The 20,664-nt window shown below is 48.5% G+C and overlaps 1 protein-coding gene and 1 long non-coding RNA gene across 3 annotated transcripts in view; one reads left to right on the forward strand and one right to left on the reverse strand.

Annotated features, from left to right (window-relative positions):
- Positions 1-20,664, forward strand: part of DAG1 (dystroglycan 1) — a 50,563-nt gene that overhangs the window by 1,681 nt on the left and 28,218 nt on the right. The window lies entirely within an intron of this gene.
- Positions 8,390-9,349, reverse strand: LOC135420441 (uncharacterized). Its single transcript, XR_010433520.1, has 2 exons — positions 9,036-9,349; positions 8,390-8,849 (listed from the first exon to the last, which is right to left on the reverse strand). It is a non-coding gene; the product is annotated as an uncharacterized LOC135420441 (long non-coding RNA).

The raw sequence follows: 20,664 nt of genomic DNA on the forward strand, positions 1-20,664 counted from the left end.
AGAGATGTTGCTGACAGCACAAACTGGCTTAGACATACCTGTTTCTTTAAGCATTATGTAAATATTAAGCACAAAATTGGGCTTAATCGTTGATGTTAGGCCTGAAGAATCATCAAGAGCTATGGGGCTGATAACGGTAAAGGTGTTCTGCTCTTGCTGTGTGCCAGTGGTTTTTGTATAGGATTTCTTTTAACCTCAAGCACTTTTCTGCTTTTAGAAATGCTGGTGCTCATTGGTAACTTATCCAGTCTATTCTCCTTGTTTCTCACTGCCTGATATGCTGGGCTTGGCTGCTGTTGGAAGTGAAGGAGGACATGTGACAGGTAGAATGAGACCTTTTGCAGCTTCAGCCACGAAACACACGGTCGGGGCTGGGCCAACACTCTTGTCTTCCACGGGCGGCTGCTCTGGAGGAATTCTGGCCTGTCTCTCTGGCAGTGAGGGGGTAACATCAGAGGGAGCCCTGCTGCGTCCTGGCTGGTGTGACTGTGACAGCAGACAAACCTGAGAGGTGACCTGGGGCTTTGCACTAAGGACCAGTGGTCCCGCTGGGGTCAGAGGGAGAAGAGGAACGTGTGGTTGCAGCAGCTGGGTCCTGGGGGATTTTTCATGCTTTAGTGTCTGCAGCACAGGTGTGAGGTGCAGTGTGCTGTCAGCCTGGCAGAGAAGGTGTAATGGTTCTTCCCTGGCAGGAGTGATGTTACTCAACAGCAGGAATGGTGTCTCTTTGCCTTTTCCGTGTCCCTTGAAAAGATAACGAGAGAAATTGTCCTGGAGAGGTAGCAGGGTGCTGTGCCAGCCTGAGGAGGAACTCCATCTAATGGAGTAAAAGAGTGTCTCGTTCTAGCGGTACCAGCTCTCTGAAAAATTTTGTTGGGATGATTTTGGGTGGTTTGTGCCTTTACTCCTGTTAGCTGGGGAATAGTACTGAGGATTTAAGTCTAGTGATGATTAATTCGAGTGAGGAAAATGCAAACGCTGAATTCTTCTTGGGCAAACAGGGGTCATGTAAATAAATGCCTCTGGCATTCTTTGTGGTGCTTGCACACTGTCTACCAATTACTTCTGGTCTCTTGCTGAATCAGTGGGAGGCTGTTGCTCCTTGAGCTCCGAGTACTTTGGTGGTGATTTGGGTGAAATACAAATAAACATAGTTGGATTGACCTAGAGTATCTGAGCTCTTGGTATGCTGAAAATGTTTGTTCTTAGGATGTTTGTGCAGTCTGGAGAGCTCTGTACCTTAAACCCGATTCGCAGAGGACCACGAGCACGTTGAAGCTGTGAAAAATAAAATATCAACCCGAGGACCCTGTGCTTTTAGGACCTGCTCTGTGAGATTGAGTAAGTTTGAGCAAACTACTAAGGGGCTGCTGGATGGAAAGTTAATATGTTAACCCGTGTGAACACTCTAGGTAGGTGCATATCCTAGTGTGGTGCCTTTTTCTATCCGTATGTCTCCCTGCACTTATCTATTGGCTTAAATTGTCTCTGGTTCAGCTTTTCTAGGATAAAATTTTAGCTTGCCAGCAGGAAAAATGGTTGTATGTGTTTGATGTTACTTCTGTTTTTGTCAGTGCATCTTTTATGAGCATCTGAGCTGATATGGTGCAACAGTGAAGGAGATGATCTGAGTCCCCTGGCCAGGCAGGGCCACTCCCTTCCCTGTGCAGGGCCTGAGCCGATCACCTGGGGACCAGCACAGAGTTCCTTGGCTCTTGTGCCTGGTTCAGGAGCTGTTCTGGGTGACTGAGGAGGAGGTGACAGGGCAAGGTGAGTGGCATGGCTTTATTTGGAGTGTGGGGAGGCAGCGGGGGCACCCTGTTCTCCCAAATGCAATTTCCTGCTCAAGGTCACCTCAGCCCAGCAGTGCTGCTTTAGGAACCTGGATTGTTCACAGAAGGAGCTTGTAAATACCCCAGCCTGGAGGAGCTTCAACAGCCCAGCAGTGCAGGGGCAGAGGAAGCAAGGCTCAGCCTGGAGAAGGAAAAAGAGGTGGGGTAGCTCAGGGCGATGGTTGCCTCAGCCACTCTCATGTTTTGATGCTCTTAACAGGGCATCATGTAATCTAACACAGAAGTCTGTGCCGTGGCACCTTACATGTTTGTATGGTATCAGTTCAGTTATCTAGAGTGAACTCTTTCCCTGCTTTCAGCTGTGCCCTCTCGCCTCCTCCCACACACCAGCTGTGGTGCTGAGCTAATGGACTGACCAACTGATCCTGCTAACTTGGCAGAAAGTTGGTCTTTCTTCTCAACTTTGTTTTCATGGGCTTAGGAAAGTGTTCAGAAGGGGAGTTTGACCATCCTTGAAGGCAGGGAGGCCCTGGATCAGCAGACCTCTCCCTTGGGATGGTGCTCTTGGCCATAACAGATATTTTCTTCTTCAGGGTTGAGTTGTCCCCCCAGTTTCATTGTCCTGCAGGTATCCTTTAGGCCTGGAGGGTAATTCTTGGTGGGATTCAAAGTACTGTCAAACCTGGACATGCACAGAGTGAGGCTTGGAAATAGCAGTAAAACTTGTCCCAGCCCCGCAGTGTTCAGCTTTGTTTTGGGGTTTTCTTTAGAAAACCAGGTTCCCGGCCTCATCTGACCCATAAAGATGTATTTTACTGACTGTTTCCACTAATGAGTTCTCTCTTGCCCTTTTCTTGTGTTGTGGTCTCACCACAGTGCTTTTGCCATCACTGCAACCTCGAGTTGTTGTGTTACGATGTGTCTTTCCTGCTGTGCTTTCTGAGAAGGGCTCAATTCACAGAGGGTTATGTGGGCAGCTTCTGAAATATTTTGGATACTGGCTCCGTGGAGCTTTCCAGCAAATTGGCTGAGGAGCCCCTTCCTGCAGTACTTGAAGGTGCAGGTGCTCCTTGTTATGGACCTGACAAGCGGCATTCCTGCCTTCCCTCCTCATTCCTGCCTTCCCTCCTCATTCCTGCCCTCCCTCCTTGGGGGTGAAAAAGTGCTTACGGAGAGGTTTCAGTTTACTCTTGTGCAGTTACAGGTGACACAAGTGCTGGACGTGTTGGTGCTGAATTCACTTGGGCTCTTCTTTTTTTTTTTTTTTTGAACTAGATTGTGCATTTCAACTTCAGAAAGCTTAATCTTCTGTGAAGTGTGTTCCTTAAGGGTGGGGATTAGCATTTGGTAATTTTGATGAGGGTTTCTAGTAGGAGATACTGATCATTTTATATCAGACCCAAGGGCTAGGGATTGATCTTTGGATGAGCTTGAGTAAGAAGAGGCTGGGTGATAGTTTGAACCAGCAGTTTTCCAATGGAGTGTTGAATTACAACAGGTGATGTGAAAGCCTTGTGCCACTGTCACAACTTCAGGTGGTGGTGTAGGGGCTCTCTGAGCTGGGGTGGCACTGCTTAATTCTTCCCTCCTGTGCAAGTTCAGCCCCCAAATGGACTCTTTCACGCTCATCAGGAAACACATCTCTTCCTAGAGCTTCCATGAGTCCCTGAAAGGATTTCCTTGCATGTGTGGCTTCTTTGGGACTTCTCAGTTTCAGGGGAGAAGGGACTGAGATTCCTGTCCCTAGTGCTTGGTTATTTAGCAGTCCAAGATGCTGTTCAGATTCTCCTTTAATCGGGATGGAAATAGTTGCTGGGTTTTTCCAACAGGGCTTCTGTGCCTCTCCTATAAACTTTTTTTTCTAAAGCAACTCTTCAGTGCTGGTCTCTAGCTGGGAATTTCTAGGAAAAAGTTTCATCAGGTCTTCTCTAAGTGTTGCTGAAATAATGTGCAGAAGTGTTAAGGTGTGATCTGTTATCTTTGTGTTGTGGCTCTTGGGATTCCTACAGGAAGGCCTTATATGGGTGTGGGCATCCAGGTGGGTAGTAAGAAGCATATTTGAGGTTGTAGTGATTCCCTGTTCGAGTCCCTTAGGCTTTCTGGTTAGATCTTGACCTCTGTGAGGCCTCTGTGCTGTAGGAGCTGATTCCTGCATGACAGACCATGCATGGTGTTTCCCCACCCCAAAGGAAATATTTCTAATGGAATTTTTATGATAGTGCCTGGGGCCTGAATTAGGGGATAAAAGGTGGTTATTCTAAAACCTTCTCTCAGTTCAACTTCACAGGATCCTCTTGGAAAGCTACACAGAATCAGTGTAGCTGTGTCTCTTTTTCTCTAAAAATCAGACTTCTGCCTCTACAGATGCAGGTAAAGACTGTCCTGGAGATGAGGGTGGGACTGTGCTGGTTCAAAGAATCTTCCTCTAGTATTTTTCCTAAAATTCGAAGCCCCCTTTTCCAATGTTCTCCCAAAACTCCTTGGCATCTTTCCTTTCTCTTGCACGCTGTACAGTAGCGGATGCTTTAAGACATGTTGGAAAGTATAATTTCAGTAGTACTGGCATCAGCTGAACTTAATGGGTGCAAACAACTTGTATTATTGATTTATTAATTCTCACTTTGAGTTCATTGAAAGCTTCTGCTGTGTGGTGTTTGTGCACAGAGTAGCTGTAGCATGAGGTGTATAAGTGGTCCTGCAAGTTTTGGAGTGCGATCACAACACATACCTGTCCATCCTGTGTGGAATAAAGCATCAGGAATAGGGCAATCAGTCTTATTTTAATGGGTGTCCAGGTCAGATCAGGTGTTTTTCGGGCTGGGCACTAATGTTTTTGTTGGTGGCAATAATACAGAATGATTGGACTAACTTTGTCATGTAATCTAACACAGAAGTCTGTGCTGTGGCACCTTACATGTTTGTATGGTATCAGTTCAGCTATCTAGAGTGAACTCTTTGGCCAAAATGTGAAACTTTGTGTTCCCTGCACAGGGAATTTTGTGTTTGCAGTGGTGTTTGTGAAGCCACTGCTTTATGTTTATCCATGTGCCAGCAGCCTTGTGCTGACTGCTCTTTCAGGAAAGACTTCATCACATCTTAGAATAAAATTTTGTTTGTATGTCAGAGGTCAGCCTTTTGGGAGGTAAGAAACTTGAACCTCTAAGAACAACAGTTGTTAAAGATGAATACGAATCTCCTTCAGAAATGTCCAGAGAAAGCTAAAGCAACATGTTGCATGCAAAACTCATGAACCCTTGGCACTAAACTGTAAAAAAAGTATAATAGGGCTTTGTAGCCTCATGAAAACTTTGCAGTCGAATCTAACATGAAAAAGGGCTTTGCTTGCTACTGGCAACGATGTAAAATTGTATATTGTGGAACTAAAGCCTTGAGAAGGCAGCGGTGCTCCCCTGTGCTGTAATGGTGATAAGGCAGGATAAAAGTTGTGTGCAGTTCTGTGTGCTGGACATGGCACAGGGAAGTACTCCGTGATTACCTCAGCTAATTCGGGCGTGAGAAGGTTTGCTCAAAGTCTTGATCAGAGAGCTCCTGCAGTCTAGAAGCACTACACAGCCTGTGATGTGGCTCAGTCACCACCCTCCCCTCAAACCAGCGTCCCAGCGCTGGTATCACCGCACTGCACTCCCATTATTCCTGGAAACTGGAATCCTGACCCTTGTCTTCCTTCTGTGCTGCTCCACCAAAGCTCCTCCAATGTCCTGGTCGTTGGGTCAAGTGGGAATGGTGCAAGTGCTGCTCTCCTCCACCTCCTGCTTCCCCTGCCCCAGCAGTGGCGGGTCAGAGCCGGGACCTGCCGGGACAGGTAGGGCCGTGCATCTCTCGCTGGCGCCGCGGTGACTGGACGTGGCTGTGTGAGCTCAGCCTGGGCTGGCAGTCAGCTGTGCCTGGCCCGTGGGTATCCCAAGGGAGAGGGGTCGTGGTGCTGTCCTGCTGTCAGAGGAAGAAGCTGTTTCCTGCAGACCTCTGCGCTGCATCCTGGTGCTGTGTGCTTTGCTCCAGCATGACCCAGCTCAGCGGCCTCCAGCCTTTTTCTCTTCCCTGAATTGTGGGCTCCTAAAGCTTCCCCTGGAGGTGCATAACTTTGTATAGGGAACTTAATCCTGCCGCCTCCAGGTAAGCCTTTCTGCACTTTTTATGGATTTCTTACAGTCTGTTCACACGCTGGTTCAAAACCTTTGGCTTGATATGATGCTTCAGGAGATCGTTTGAGGCAGCTTCTCCCCTGCGCCACAAAGAAAGGCAGGGAACAGAGGAGGCAGTGAGGTTTAGGGTTTGATTTTTTTCCTGAAGTTAAGATGAAATCGAGGTACTGCAGATAGGGGCAGTTCTGAAGGCACACCTTGGCCACACGTACCTGTGTTTTTATGATGAGTTGGTCAGCTCAGATCCTGCTGGAAAAGCAGTCCACCACCAGCATGAGGGAGAACGTGGAGAGCAAGGCTGGGTGCAGAGCTCTGCCCAGTGAGTGCCTTTTGGACTGGTGTAGTGTGTGGCGTGGTCACTCCAGCTGGGAGCCCAGCAGAAAGCTTCACGTGCTGAAGTCCTCATTTCTGGTCATATATGGGAATTGAGGCTGGCTAAGCTGACTCCCTAGGCAAGTGTTCAGGGTGAGATTCTTCTTTAAGCAGTGACTGTGATTCTCAGTGAATTCTGTGCAGCTGACTCTAAGCCCTGTTTGGGACCAGCAGTCGTAGGCTGTGCCAACTGGAAAAGGTCAGCTGAAGCTTGGGGCTGCCTGGCACACGGCGAGGTGTCTGGTTTGGAGCGAGGAAGAGCCACCCTCAGCTCCAGTAGCACGTGGCTCAGCTCTGCAGCCTGAACTGATCCAGGAGCAGACACCTATGATTTCCCAGTGTCAGTATTTGCTCTGGTTCAAGGCAGACACAGGCATGTACAGAAACTTGTAAGCACGTGGGTCCACATCTCAAAAGAGCAGAAAAGCTCTCTGCTCCCCTCTGGGAGTGGAGGAAGAGTCTTGATGGGAAATTTGATGTAAATCTACTGTAAGGACATAGGCTTTTGAGAATCAGCTGAAGTAACTGAAGTGGCCAGTGTCTTCCTGCTTGGGCTTTGTGGCAGCAGCCAGCTGAACTGATTTGCAAAGCACTTTCAAAGGCAAACAGTTGTCCTATTTACCTCCTCTCCTCAGTGGAGAGGAATTACCTGTGTCAGCAGAGCTGGGAAGTTATTTTTTTCTTCAGGCTTGGTGGGGAGAAGTGTACATTTGTACTCTTCTGGGTGTAACTAGTTAAAGATCCTTCTGGAGCAGAAGCACAGCAAAACATTGCAGCTCCCCATCTGGGTGGTGATCCTGAACGGAAGCACAGCCCTGTGGGGAGAACAGTGCTACATCAGGAGCTGATGCAGCCAAGCATAGTGCTCCAGGTTTTTATCTTAGGCTGGTCTCCTGGACTCAAACAAGTTGTTGATGTGGAGGCTGTTGGTGCAGGAAAGAGGTCTTGCCGTGGCATCTCGTTCCATTTGTGGTTGGCAGGGTTTCGAGCAGTCCCTTGCTTAGAAAAGTCACATGAGAAAAGCATTTCATGTATTTTTAGATGTCTTTTTAAGTGGCTTAGTGGCTGAAAAGCAACCTGCGTCAGGTCACTCGCCTGCTTGCTGCAGTTTGCCCAGAAGTGCTCAAGCAGACTATTAATGTGGAATAGATCCAGTCAGGAGACTGCTGCTGTAAGGGAGTTGTGCTGCCTGCTACCAGGATGCAGCTGGCTGTGGGAGGTGGCCCTCGCTCTCAGTATGTGCTGCTTGGGTGCTGGTTAGGACAATAGTGGGAAATGAATTGGAGAAGTCCAGCTAAAGTCAGTTTAATTTCTTTTTCTCTCTATCTTTGGAATTGTTTGGGTTTTCCTTAGTGTCTTTGTGCAGTGCTCTTGCAAGGACAGCAGGGTCCAAGCTTGGTGTGCTCAGCTTCTTGGTTGGTTTGAGCTGGTGCTTCTGGAAGGAAGAAGAGGTCCTGCCTTTTCCTTGTGGTGGTGTACGGGAAAAGAGAAGTGGTCCTGCAGACCCTGTATCCAGCCAGGAAGCTGAGCCAGATGCAAACTGGCCTCTTGTTTCTCTTGCTGCGTTCCTTTAATGTGTGTCAGTTCCCACATCCACTTTTCTGTGCAGCTGTAACACCTGTACCAGCACAAAGGGAAGAGAGGAGTGGGATGGGAGAGGTGGAAATTCCTTGGGAATTAACACCAGCTTAAAATGACCATGAAGCTGGCTGTGATGCTGCTGTGGATCTTCAAGCAGGACAGGGAACATCTGGCCAGCGAGGAAGAGTCAGGAAGAAGGTTCAGCCATTCCTTTCTCTACAGAATTCTGAGTTACCAAGTCTTTGCCAACGTCGAGGAATGAGTGCTGCTCATGGGCTCTGTGTTGCATGATCCCTTGAGATCTTCGTAGGCCACTGAATAGGAGGAAAAGTGCCTCAGTGTAGGAAGGAAGCATGATGCACTGCATTAGAGGGTGGAAGTGTGATCCAACATCCTGGGTTGCACATACAGGTGAGACTATTGGCATGTCAGTTGTTTGGTGACTGAGCTGCTGTTGTTGTTGGGACGGACTAGGACATATAATATTCAGCAAGAAAGTTTATTGGAAAGAATAAGGAAGCAGCAGCAGCCACGAGCTGTGATTTACAGCCTCTTAAATACAGTTCTTTTTGTACACGTATATCACACAGATAGGTCAGCTTTAATGCACAAACTACAATTCTCACAGCTAATAGGTAGATTTTAGCTGGACTTTCTCTGGACTTTCTCAGTCCTACTTTCTCACAACACTTCTGTGCACCTGTCCCTGTTTTCCTTTGTTGTTTATATTTTTCTCAGTCACTCTGTTCAAAACAAGTCCTCCTTCTCATGAGACAGTGTTCCCCGTTCCCACGGGACAGCTCTCTCCTGCTGCTCCTCTGCTCTCTCAGGATGCATCAGTACATTGTCAGGACCAGGGCCTCCATTCTCAGCCAGTTTCTTGTTCTATACCAGGGGTCCTGGCCCAGCCAAGATTCCCCACAAGCTGCCATACTAGTGCCTACCAGGTAAGAATAAGAAAATTTTTTTCCAGGAGTCCATCCCTTTCAGAATAAGCTGAAAGAATGCGAAGCGATGGCAGGCGAGGAGAGCAGGGGACTTGAGAGAAGCTTCCTCTGAAAGCAGCAGCATTTATGTACCAGTAACACAAAATATTAATGTAAATAAGACAAGCTGTGATTTTTACCTTGAAGCATCTGGTGAGGTGACCCTTCAGTGACAGTGTGTAGGCAGGTGGGACAAGAGGGCTGGAAAGCAGCAGATCGCTCTCCTTGTTCTCTGAAATGGTTTTGACCATAAATGATGAAAGTCTGTGTATAACAAGAGGGGGAGGCAGCCAGATAATGTAAAATCTGGGAAAGGTGCATTTTTTTTTCCTCATTTATTTACTAGGGTGCTTAATAATGGGAAGGAGTAGCTGGAGCGAGACGATGGCTTTCCCATCTCTTGAAGTCTTTGACTCAAGGCAAGGTGCAAGATTGACTTTAATGAAGAGGTAGAAACTTTAGAGACCTGTGTAACAGATCCCATTGGCCTTTAACATGATGTGGGCATGGTAAAGGACGTAATCTGAAGTAAAAATGTAGAGCTTTTTTATGTGACCAACTAAACTAAATCAGTATTTAGCAGGCAAATTAGTTTTTCTTGTTCCCGTCACTTCAAATGAGTGTGGCTGTGTTAAGAGCTCTTCTGAGATGTCTCTGTGTCTCACCCAAAGCCCCAAATTGCTGCTTAATTTATGCCTCCTCAATTTGAGCCCAGCTTTATGCAGATGAATCCTAGGAGCGTGGTGGTCGTAGGTGGGTATGGCTGGTGAAGGTGGTCTCTGGGGGTCCCACAACCAGTGCCTTACCTTGTGCTGTCTGGGGCGGGTTGGACAGCAGCAGATGGACGGCTCCATGTGCCCCTGGCACCACTGCCTTGTAGGGAGATGTGCTGGCTGTTTCTGGGAAGGCTCCTGGGGCCGGTGGCTCCTGTGAGCCTGGCCCGCGGGGCTGGGGACAGGCACGCCTGGCCTTTTCCCTGGGTGTCTTTTAGTGCCTGTATAAATACCAGCACGCTTCAGATGCATTGCAGATTCTCCTCTGGCCCTTTTTTAAGCCTAAGTCATAAATAGGTTGGCCCTTGCTTGTGGGTCCAGAGGAGCTGTCATTATAAATGATGTAATGATTAAACTCAGTGTCGTGATGGCTTTCCTGCTGTGCTGCTCTCTTGTTTTTCTGTTCTTTTCAGGCCTGAGCATCACAGGTGCCAGGTGAGATACATTTAGGCCCTGGAAAAAAGTTAATTTAGCAGAACTTGCTATGAAGTGGTGTTTCTTATGGTGAGCCAGACCAGCCACAGTCTCTCTTCTCCTTTTGATGCAGATTGTGCTTGCTCCGCTTCCTGGGGAGCCCGTCCCAGCTGCAGCACAGCTTTGCACTAGATTTTACAGTTAGTGTAATTTAAAAAGTATCCAGCCAAGAAAGAGCACAAGATGTAATTCCAGTGACGTTTGTGGATTTTTTTTTATTTGGTTTTTTTTTTTCTCCAGAAGGACAGTAGTTTCTATTAAAGGGAATTGGCAGTGCCTGGCCTTTAGCCCTGGGCGGGAGATGAGCTTTGAGGGTTCATGCCTTCTGTGCGGGGCCAAGGTGGTTTTCTGAACTCTTCAAACAGTGCAGAGCTCAAATCAAGACAATCCTTGCACAGCTGATATTTTTGTAGTTAACCTGTGAAGCTTTTGTGTATGAAGCAGAGGTCCTGGGAAGGTATGAGAAACAAGCTATTTTTACTCCATCACAAACAGGACTTGGCATGTTTATTTTAGACTCTGGAGCTGCTCAGGACACTGTGGGGTTTTTTTATAGGCGTCTACTGTTACTGTCAGATTAAAAAATCAACTTGAACTCTGGAAAACACAGGAAAATAGGGTGTCCTGGAGTACTTGGCTCCAGTGAGGCTCCGAGGAAGCTGCAGGGAGGAGTTGGTAGCGAGGAGTTGGTGGCATTGCCTGTGTCGTGCAGAATGGCAGTCTCAGGGTCTCCTGCATATCAGAGAAGTCCCTTCTGAGCCACCAGCTGTCCATGGACTACGTGCCCTTCTGTTGCATCAACTGCCCTGCAGAGGAACAGTTTCCTTGCTGGTGTCCTAACTGGATCTTCAAAAAGTCCACAGCTGAATAACTTGAGGAGCTCTGGGAGGCGAGCGCAGAGCTTGGCCATGGGGCGAGCGATGCTGCAGCAGGTCATTTGTGCCTCTTGCTCCACAGAAGGTTTGAGTTGCCAGGTCACCAGCATAGCTTTGAATAATTTTTTTTATTTTTTTTTTGCTGCAGACAAGTTCACCAGGCAGCAGGAGGGGAAATTAATGAGACCAGCTCATTTTCCTCCTGTCACTGGAATCTGAAAGGGGAAGGATTTAGGTCAGTCCTGCTCAAAGAGTGGGAGGACACATGGAAGGCCCCATCCTTCCTGGCCAGCTCTCTGCTCTTGCTGACGTGGTGTGGTTGAGGAGTGTCCCTTTAATTGCAGGTGTGCTTTACACAGGCACTTCCAACTTCTAAGCTCTTTATCCCAGATTATTATTAGAAGTTATTAAAAGTGTGGCCAGTGGTGTGTTCACGCTGCGGCGGTGGCATGCACAGTTTTCGGTGGTGGGTCGGTGTTGTGCAGACGTGTAACACAAGCCCAGATTGCCTCTGCCCACGCAGGCTTAACCTCTCCACCAAGGAGCCTGGTCAGCATCCAGCCCCAACCCCCGGGCCAGGGGATCCTACTGAGCCCCAGGCTGATCCAGCCCCTTTGGGGTGCCGGCTGGAGCTGCAGCTGATTATGAAGCAACACTCTACTGAGAAGCTCGTTGAGTTATTGACTGTTTAATTGATTCGCTAATAAACAGCACTGGTACTAATTTCCAGTTAGAGCTTTTTGCACACTTAGGATTCTAAAGCTTGTAATTACTACTGCTAAATCTGACAAATGGCACCGCTGCTGAATGGCAAATCTCTCACCCTTCCCCCCTGTGCCACTTCGTGGTAGGGTGCGAGTCCGCCCTGGTTTGCCCTCTCACAGCAAGTCTTTTGGACACAGACCAGGGGGAGAGTCCAGTGGGTTGTCCTGGGGGATTCAGTCAGTATGTTGGGGTCATGGCTGTCCCTAACTGCCCCTGCTCCTGCCGGAAGAAGGTTCACTCTCCTTTTTTCTTTATATTGCACCTTATTCTCTATTTCTTTCTCTCTTTCAAGACCCATCTCTTCTTTGCTCCAGTCTCTCCCTTTCTCTGCCCAGACTCCCAGGTTACAGCTCCTTATTACTTTCTGCTCGTCGTTTTCAACTCCGCTATATCCGTACCCAAATCTGGCATTCCTGGTACACAGGCAGTCTCAGCCTTACCTGACTGTACCACTGCTATGGTCACTTCAGTACAGGTGGCCTCACAAGTCCCCACACCCCAAATCTCCCCTACAATTGCATGGTATGTGTTGAGTACACTACCAGACGAAAACCCCTGAGACAAATCACTCTACTTTAGCCTCGATTCCTCTGCCCGTGTCCAATTAAGCAGCTTCTTAGGTGCAGTCTGCATACCACTGCAAGAAATTAACATTTTTCACAGTTTTTAGGTTTACCCAGCATCCTTACCTTGGAGCTGCTGGAACCACTGCCGTGGCTCCCTGCGGAGGTCCCAGCTCCACCAGGACCTCCTGCTTACAGCTGTCCCTGAAGAATTTATAGCCTAAGCTGTAAAGGATGGAAAAGGAGATAGAGGGGTCATGTAGCCCCATTCCTGCTGAACAGTCACGGAGTTCCTCCAAGCTGATTTAGCTGATAGCGGCGAGGAACGCTGGCAGGCAGGTACCTGCCCCAGGTACCCACCCCTGCAGGCATGTCTTCACTGATGGAGATGACTGCAGTACCTCAGGGTGATGAGCAGGAGGGTTTTGTGGTGAGGACTGGGCTTTCAGCTTGGTTGTTATCTGTTTGGTTGACTTAAGTCTGGCTTTCATAAATAAGTAAGGCAGCCAGGCTCGGAGTGTCTGGTCTATTCTCCAAAGAAAACACATGCTTGGCCACAGTGCTGTGTGTTTTGGATTAAGCAGGCCTGAATTTGTTTGTGAATATTAATATCTGTGTACTGTAAAGCAGTGGTGGAAATCTGTGCTCTGAAAGTTAAGCTGTGTTCTGTGGGTATCTGGTGCTCAAGGATCTGTATCCCTGATGGGATGGAAGCTGGGGGTGCAGGATCAGCCCTCATCAGCCATACCCTGCCGTTTGCTAATGCTTTAAACCTTCCAAAAGCTTGATTGCTGTGTCTGGGTTTTCCCTTTTGCAAGAGGGCTGGATATCCCTATGGATGCAGCATGATTGGGTTGAAGTGTGTGGGTCAACAGGATACCCAGGTTAGGACGCAGGATGATCCGTTTTCTCTGTGCATGCTGCTTTGCCATGTCTGTAGAGGAGCAGGGCCTTTGGGGAGCTTTGGCATGTCTGCAGTGTAGTTGGCTTGTTACGTGCAGTACTTGTGTCCTGGCAGCCCTGAGCTCTGCTCAAACAGAGCTCCTAGAAATCACTGCCAGTGGGACGTACTGTGGCTTTGTCAATGACAAAAATACCTAGTTCTTGAGAGAGTTACTTTGCATGCAGAGTTACTGGTGTATTTTCTTTTGCTTGTTTGCCTGTAAAAGAGGGGGAAAAAAGCATAGATTTTAAAATAAACCCATTGTTGTTGGGTTGTGAATAAAGGTGTGTTAATCCACAGGGCTTGATGTTATAATACAGAATAAATGTGTTTGTAGGAAAGCACCTGAAAAAAACTCCCATGCCCTAGGTAACACGGCACAGCTTTAAAAATCAGCAGCAATTTTGGCTGGAAGCCTGCAGGTCTGAAATGGGAAGCATTGCACTGCACTTGAGTAATATAATGAATTTTTATACAAAGTGACTTAAAATACTTATTTATAGAAGATATACTCAGGGACTGGAATGCAACTACAGTAACACTTAAAATATTCCTGGAAGAGTTGTATGGCTGATTGGTGGGGTTTTTTTTCCCAAACTCATATTTTCAGCTCTTCCAAACGTTTCCATAGGTGTTTTGGACAGCTTTTTCCTGGCGTGCTGCACCCCTGGGCTGCTGCTGGCAGATTGGGAGAACCAGCATTCCAAGAGGGCTCTGTGCTGAGTGTGTGTGTGTGTGTGTGTGTCCCGGAAACCTGCTGCTCTTGCCTGGCAGTCCCAGAGCAGGATGCTGGGGGGAGGCTGTGATCCCCTTCCCCACCTGGCCTGGGTCCCTTACCCCAGGACAGGTGCAGCTGTGCATTTACCCTTTGTTGCCAGAGGAATTCAGCCCTTCTGCCAAATGCCTCCTTCTTCCTTTCCTGGGATGATCCCGCCTGTCCCCCTGTGAAACAGCCCTTTCCAGAGTCCTCGCTGCCACGGGCTCTCCTCCCATGGCTTGGGGTGACCACACACACACACTTGTCCTCCTCATGCACTCTGAGCAATTTGCTTTATTTCTTTTGTTTCCCATGTTTGCTGCACTGGCTTCACCCTGGCTTTTCCCATCCTCCTGGTTTCTTCAAAACTGGGAACATGTCAGGTGCATTTTTATCAACAGAAAATCCCTAAGGGCAACTCTTAAATAATCCTCTCCAGGAAGAGGAAGCCAGAAAGGTTGGGGGAGAGTGTCTATAACCACCTTATCGCTTGCAGCCTCGAGACCTGGCAGGGGTTGAAATCGATGTGCGTGTTGCTCCTACAGAATAAACAGCCTTGGGAGGACTTTGGCAAGCGGAGCTGGATCTGTCTTTCCAAGGCCCTGGTATAGTTTGCTTTCTGGGACAAAGACTACTTAGACATCTGGATTGCATTGGGGATTTTAGGGGAAAGATAAATTATTAGTTTGCTGTGAATGGAGAATGACTCTGATTGCTTTGTAAGCGTGCTTTCACCAGCTCGCTGCTGCACGGGCTGAATCCACGTTCTCCTGCTTCAGAAAGAGAAACAGCAACTGTGGAGCTGTTTGCCATGTCCTGGGAAAGGGGGGGGCTGAGCAGACCTTTCTCGACCTTCTGGTGTGCTGAGAAAACATGCTCATTTTATGGGCAGTTAATTTATAGAAAGTTCCTGTTTAAATTTCCTCCAAGGGCTGTAAAACCGGAGGACAGCTGCACGCATTAGCTGGCTAATCAAACACTGCTCACCCCTGGCTTGCCCTCCCCTTCCCCTCACCACCACTAACTTTGGGCTCCCTCCTAGGAGTGAGTGTGGCAGCTTTGGGAAATACACTCAAAAACTGTCTGGGAAGCTGCTCTGCAAAGGTGTGGCTGATGCTCCCGAGGTTTGGGGTGTCCTTGCTGAGCCACAGGGCTGGGCTCTTCCTCAGAAGTGTCTGGGATCAGTCAGGTTTTCTATTGTGTTCTCCCTGCTTTATAAAGGCTCTGCTGTGCTCTCTGCCCTAAGGAGTGGTGCTGCCTGCCATGGAAATAATCACCCTGGGCTGAAAATAAAAACCTGGTTCGCATTTTGCTTCTCTTCCAGGCGTGGGGAAAACTGTGTTTGTTTCCTGCTGCCTCCTCCCTCCTTTCCCCAAAGACTGCAAATGAGTAAAACCTCATAGATTTGTTTGCAGTTGTGTGTGAGTTCATTTTTTGGTGAAAGGAAATCGCTTTAGGTGGGTGCTGGGGCACCCGAGCTCCAGAAGCCTGTCTGCCTTGGCTCCCTGCGGCAACCAGCCTGGTAGGATTTCAGTACGGGTATGCGCTCTAATAAATTTGATCCTAATAGCTAATTTTGATCTAGTTTGACAGAGGGGTTGGAAACTTAGACAGTGAACTCCTGAGAGCTCCTCAAAGCTGCTTTTTCCTCTTCTGGCAACAAGCAGGTTCATGTTCCACCCTCTGCTATAATTGTGCTGGTTAGTTTTCCATCACTATAATGATGAAAAGGAGGAACTTCCAGCCCATGACCAGGGCTGAAAAACAGAACTACACTTCTGCTCCTGCCCTTCCAGCAATATCTGCTGTTGCTCTGAACAGCTGTCCTGCCTGCTCTTCCAGCTGCCTGTGCTCATCAGCTGCGGGAAAGGCAGCGGAGCCATCACCGTTTTGGAGAAGCTGCTGAGTGTTTTCCCCCTCACCTCCCTTGTGTTCTAGGGGACGGTTGACCAGTGCAGAAAATTACTTCGGCTGAGTGGCTGGAGGCTGTAGAGAATTTTCTGGAGCCCTTTGCTTTATCTGCCAGGAATTTAATAGAGGTATGATGGCAGGAATGAGCAAAGGTGAGCACATAACACCCGTTAAAAGTTCCTGAACCTGCAAGGGCTCCTGCAGTAAACCCCTTCAGCAGATTCCCCGATGTGATGCAAGAAAACTGCTGTGCTCAGGGCCTGATATCTCTTAATTTTGTTTAAGCTGGGGCCTGTTTCCCTTCCTTTAAATCTCCTCTGCAGCAGTTGGGGAAAAAATGCTGCAGAAAGAAATGCCAGGAATGTGAACAGCAGGTGGGGACTGGCAGATGTACTTATCAATCACGACAGGCTGACGAGTGGTTTATTCCTCTAAAGAGCTACTGTTTGCCTCCGGCTTGGTTTACTCTTGTCCTCTGCAACTCCCTCCAGCCTCTACCGGGGTTCAAGACAAGAGCAGGGTAGTTTTCCCAATTTTCTGGAGCATGGCATGCTCTGTGCAGGACTCCTTGCTCCAGGAGGCCAAAAGAAGGGGGAAGGCAGAGGCAGACCCTAGAGATCACGCTGGAAGGGTTGCAGCAGCACACCTCATCAATAATGTGCCGTATCTCAGGGATGGGCTTTGGGAAATCTTGCTTCCATGGTGCCCAAACAGAAGGCAGACTCGATTAGTTAATTGAATTTGCTGCACTGTTGCTTTTCAAAACATGACTTCATATCTCCAGAGGAGTCTGGAGTTATTTCTGTGGACAAAACCCTATTGTCAGGTGGTGATACTTTGAGAAGATCACGAGTGAAAAGATTGTGCAGTTCTGGATTGCAGATGTGCACCTGTGGAAAGGGAGAGCAGGCTCCTCTGGTCTTCAGGGGGGTCAAAGAGATTCAGCTATGGTTTGCTGTGACTGCTCCTGGTTTTTTGAGCACCTTGCACTTCATATGGAAATGCTGTTCTGTAGCAGGACAACCCGATTTACATGAAATAACAGGCTGAATGGTGAAAAGGCTTTATCTGTTGATCTCTAAGCAGCTTTCTGGGTGTGTTGGCAGTGTGTGTTACAAGCAGAGCAAACCTGCCTCAGGAACTACATTATGGATGCTTTTCCCTCTAAGCTTTAGTTCCCACTGCTGTGCTTGTGTTGGAATAGTTGTGTTATCCCACTGCTTCTGATCCACTCCAATTCTGTGCACTGGTTCTTGGAAAGCCCAGAAGAAGATACAGGCTTGTAAGTGATGTTATTAGACCTCTCCTTCGATGGCTTGCAGGGTATTTTGCCTGGCTACTTCAGCTGGTGTGGATAATGTTGTCTGCAGTGCTCTGGGGCACCCATCTCCAGTTCTCAGTGCTTTACCTTAGTAGGGACGCTGCTGATGTAGATAGTTGATATCTTTAAGAAAGTTGAAGGCACTGCCCCGAGCCCTCTTACCGGTTTTTCTTCAGATTGTTTCTTGATTTTGTGAAAGAGCAGTGGAAGAAAGGAATAGTTTTCCCAAGGAAGGAGCGCAGTGAGCATAAGGGAGCAGACACTGCCACAGCATAAAATAAAGATCTCGGGAACATTCCTTTTTGCAGCAGCAAAACGCTCTTTTCAAACTCTGCTCAGAGGGCACCACCTTGGCTAACCGGGGCTTGTGTTTGGAGGTGCTGCCTTCATGTTTTAAAGCAGTTTAGAGTCTGGAGCAAAGGCAGCAGTTGAGGCGGCGATGGTAATCACAGTGCCATTTGCATTGCTACCTGACTGCATTCTGCCTAGCACCTTGTCCTGGCCTGTGGGCTCCGGCGTCCTGGCTGCTCCCTCTGCCCTGTCCGACTCCACAGTCCTGCCCAGCTCCCAGCGGGAAGTGGGTCAGCTGGTGAGTAATGTTCCCATGGAGCTGCCTGCAAGGGGAGTTATCAGGTGGAGGCTGGGCCGGAGCAGGGCGTAGCAGCAGCAGCCAGGGAACATGCACGTCCAGATGCCCTGAGCCCCACAGCACATTCCCAAGGAGTCACCTCCCAGTTGCCGTGATTTGGCCGGAGCTCCCTCTTGCAGGACTTCCCCAAATTAACTCCCATTTGGAGTGGATTCAGGCTCAAACTTTAGCTGCCGGGGCAGTTTTGCCTCCGCAGGGCTGCGTGGGGCAGCGGTGCATGTCTGGGTGACACGGGTCACACCACGGTGAGTGTCTGGGTGACACTGGTCACACCACAGTGAGTGTCTGGGTGACACCGGTCACACCACCTGCCGCAGAGACTGTCTGACGCTGCAGTCGAGTTTTAACTCCTGAACTGAACTGCTCGCACTGGAATTTCCCATGCCGAATTTCCCATGCTGTGTCCCTGCCTCAGGCTTAGTTTCAGCTTTTCAGCAAAAGCAGTTCAGCCATTTCCAAGAGTTAAAGAATTTTTAAAAAGCTTTAGGTTGTCAGTATTTAAAAACCAAGCAGCCCCTAACTGCTTGCATTGAGAGATGCTGGGACTGGCACAAAGGCTGGATGGAAGGCTGGCAGCCTCGGGCTCTGCTTGCAAAGGATGTGCCATCTCCTCTCTCCCAGCAAGATGTCCTGTATCTTATGGATCTTATCAGGTTACAGGCGTCTGAAAGGCTCCCAGTTCACCAGTGCTTTGTAGACTGGTTTTCACAGATCCTGTCCATCCAGGACCTCCTCCACTCCGGGGCCAGAGGGGCTGAATCATTGCTGGGGGTGGGAGGGGGTTGCTGCCACTGCCACCATTGCAGTGCTGGGAGCAGGATTTAGTCTCTCCTGGGCTGCTTGCTGACAGCCATGGAAGGGTGATGGGCTTGCCTGTCTCTAAGGCAGAGAGAACAAGCTGGAGTAGGTGTGGAGGAAAGGAGGGAACTGTGGTGCTTGCTGTGACCAGCTCTCAGACAACCTTAATTCTCAGGTATTCTGACTTTTATAGCTCATTATTTGCAACCTTGAGGTTTTAGGTGTTGCCTGTGTGACCAAGAGCAGCATCGTATACTGTTGGGGGTGGGGGGGCTGAGGCTCAGCCTACAGCAATGAGCAAAGTTCCTGGTTGAGGTCTTGAGGAATAACTGAGGGGCAGTGGGCAGTCTGGCTGCTGCTGCCCTGCAGTGGCAGGCATCGCTGTTATCTTCGGAAGCTTTTTTTTCCCCATTTTTTTCTGTGGAAGGTGTCTCAGTTCTGTAACCTGGATTTGTTTGCTTTGAACAATTGGCTGTGGTGATGCTGTGGAGCAGACAGTGTTGTGCTCCCTGATCACAGAGCTGCTAAGCAAGTGCTTGGTGACTGTAACTAGTAAGCCAGGTTATTTTTGGCGTAGTGTCTCTGCTTTATAAGGGATGGACTGAGCTGCTAAAACCACATTTTTCCACTACCACCCATTATGAAGCTCAGAAAAGGCTCAAGTGCTAATCCAGAGTTGTGCTTCAGAGGTGGACTGTTGTGGAAATCCTGGCTGTGGTGTAGTTGTTTTTTTATTTTTAAACTTTGAGCCTAGTCCCTCCAGATGAGGAAATGGTGGTTGTGACCAAGCTTTGTACCTGGCTCAGCTGAATGACTTGTAAGTCCCCTGCCCACATCTGGGCCATTCTGCATCCTCCAAGCACAATCCAAGGTGCACCTCTATCCTGCAGGACTGATCTCAGCTGGTCCCTGAACCTGCAATCTTTTAATATCAGTGAGCCAAGGAAATACTATATAACCATTGAATTAAACAGAAGCAAAGCTTTGGTGCACGTCATTGGGTACCTAATTGCTGCGCTTGCCACCTGGGGATTGGAATTGCTCTCCCGCTCTGGAGCCTGAATGGGACATACTGTGATAAGCAGTTTAATTGTTTCCCCACATCTGCAGCAGCTCTGTAAAGAGAAGGCAGCCTGAACACACCTTCAGAGCTTCTTGGCCTCTCTGCAACTCCAAGGCTGCCTTTTTCCTGCCGTGCTTGAGTATCTCTCTCCATACAGCCCTTGTGCTCTCCCTAAACTGTTTTATGTTCTCCTGTGCTGTCTGGTAGCAGTGAGCCCTCAGGTTTTTCTACAGAGTGTTGTAGACTTATTAGGATATAAGAGGGAATAACAGCCATGGGAATGTGACTGTTAGCAGCAAGGATAGTCCAGTGGGTACTAGTAATGGGATGCTCTCTTAAACTAATTACCAGGATTTGGGCATCACATTGGTACTGAAGGTCAGGCAAGTGCTGAGCCGAAATCAAAGTGAGAGTGACTTGGGGGGGTGGATTCAGAAGAAAATGCTCAGAGTGATTAAGGACAAATGCATTTGTCTGCTGTTACATGCTCTCGGGAACACCGAGAACAGTTGTGGGTGGCTGCTGGGCTGGGAGGTTGGTGGTTGTCATTTCTTTCCCGAGGTCAGCACAGGCTGTGCCTGGGGCTGGGCTCTGCTCTACATGCCCCAAGGCAAGAGAGGATGGTTCTATGGGAGCAGAGCTCCAAGTAATGGAAATATGGGCATAGAGACACAGGATTACACAGTTGGAGTATCCCTAACCTGCTAAGAAATGCAGGCATGAAGAGGAGCGTGGCTTTGAGTGCCCAGATCATGTGTGGCAGCAGGAAGAGATGATGCTTGACTCAGAGAGGCTCAAACTATTACAAAACCCAGCTGAGTGCTGGTTTAATTTTCCTTGTTGCCTCAGAATGGCATCTGACTCTGTTTTTCTGGGG

The sequence above is a fragment of the Pseudopipra pipra genome, chromosome 11, assembly GCF_036250125.1.
Source record: "Pseudopipra pipra isolate bDixPip1 chromosome 11, bDixPip1.hap1, whole genome shotgun sequence".
Classification (NCBI taxonomy): Eukaryota; Metazoa; Chordata; class Aves; order Passeriformes; family Pipridae; genus Pseudopipra; species Pseudopipra pipra.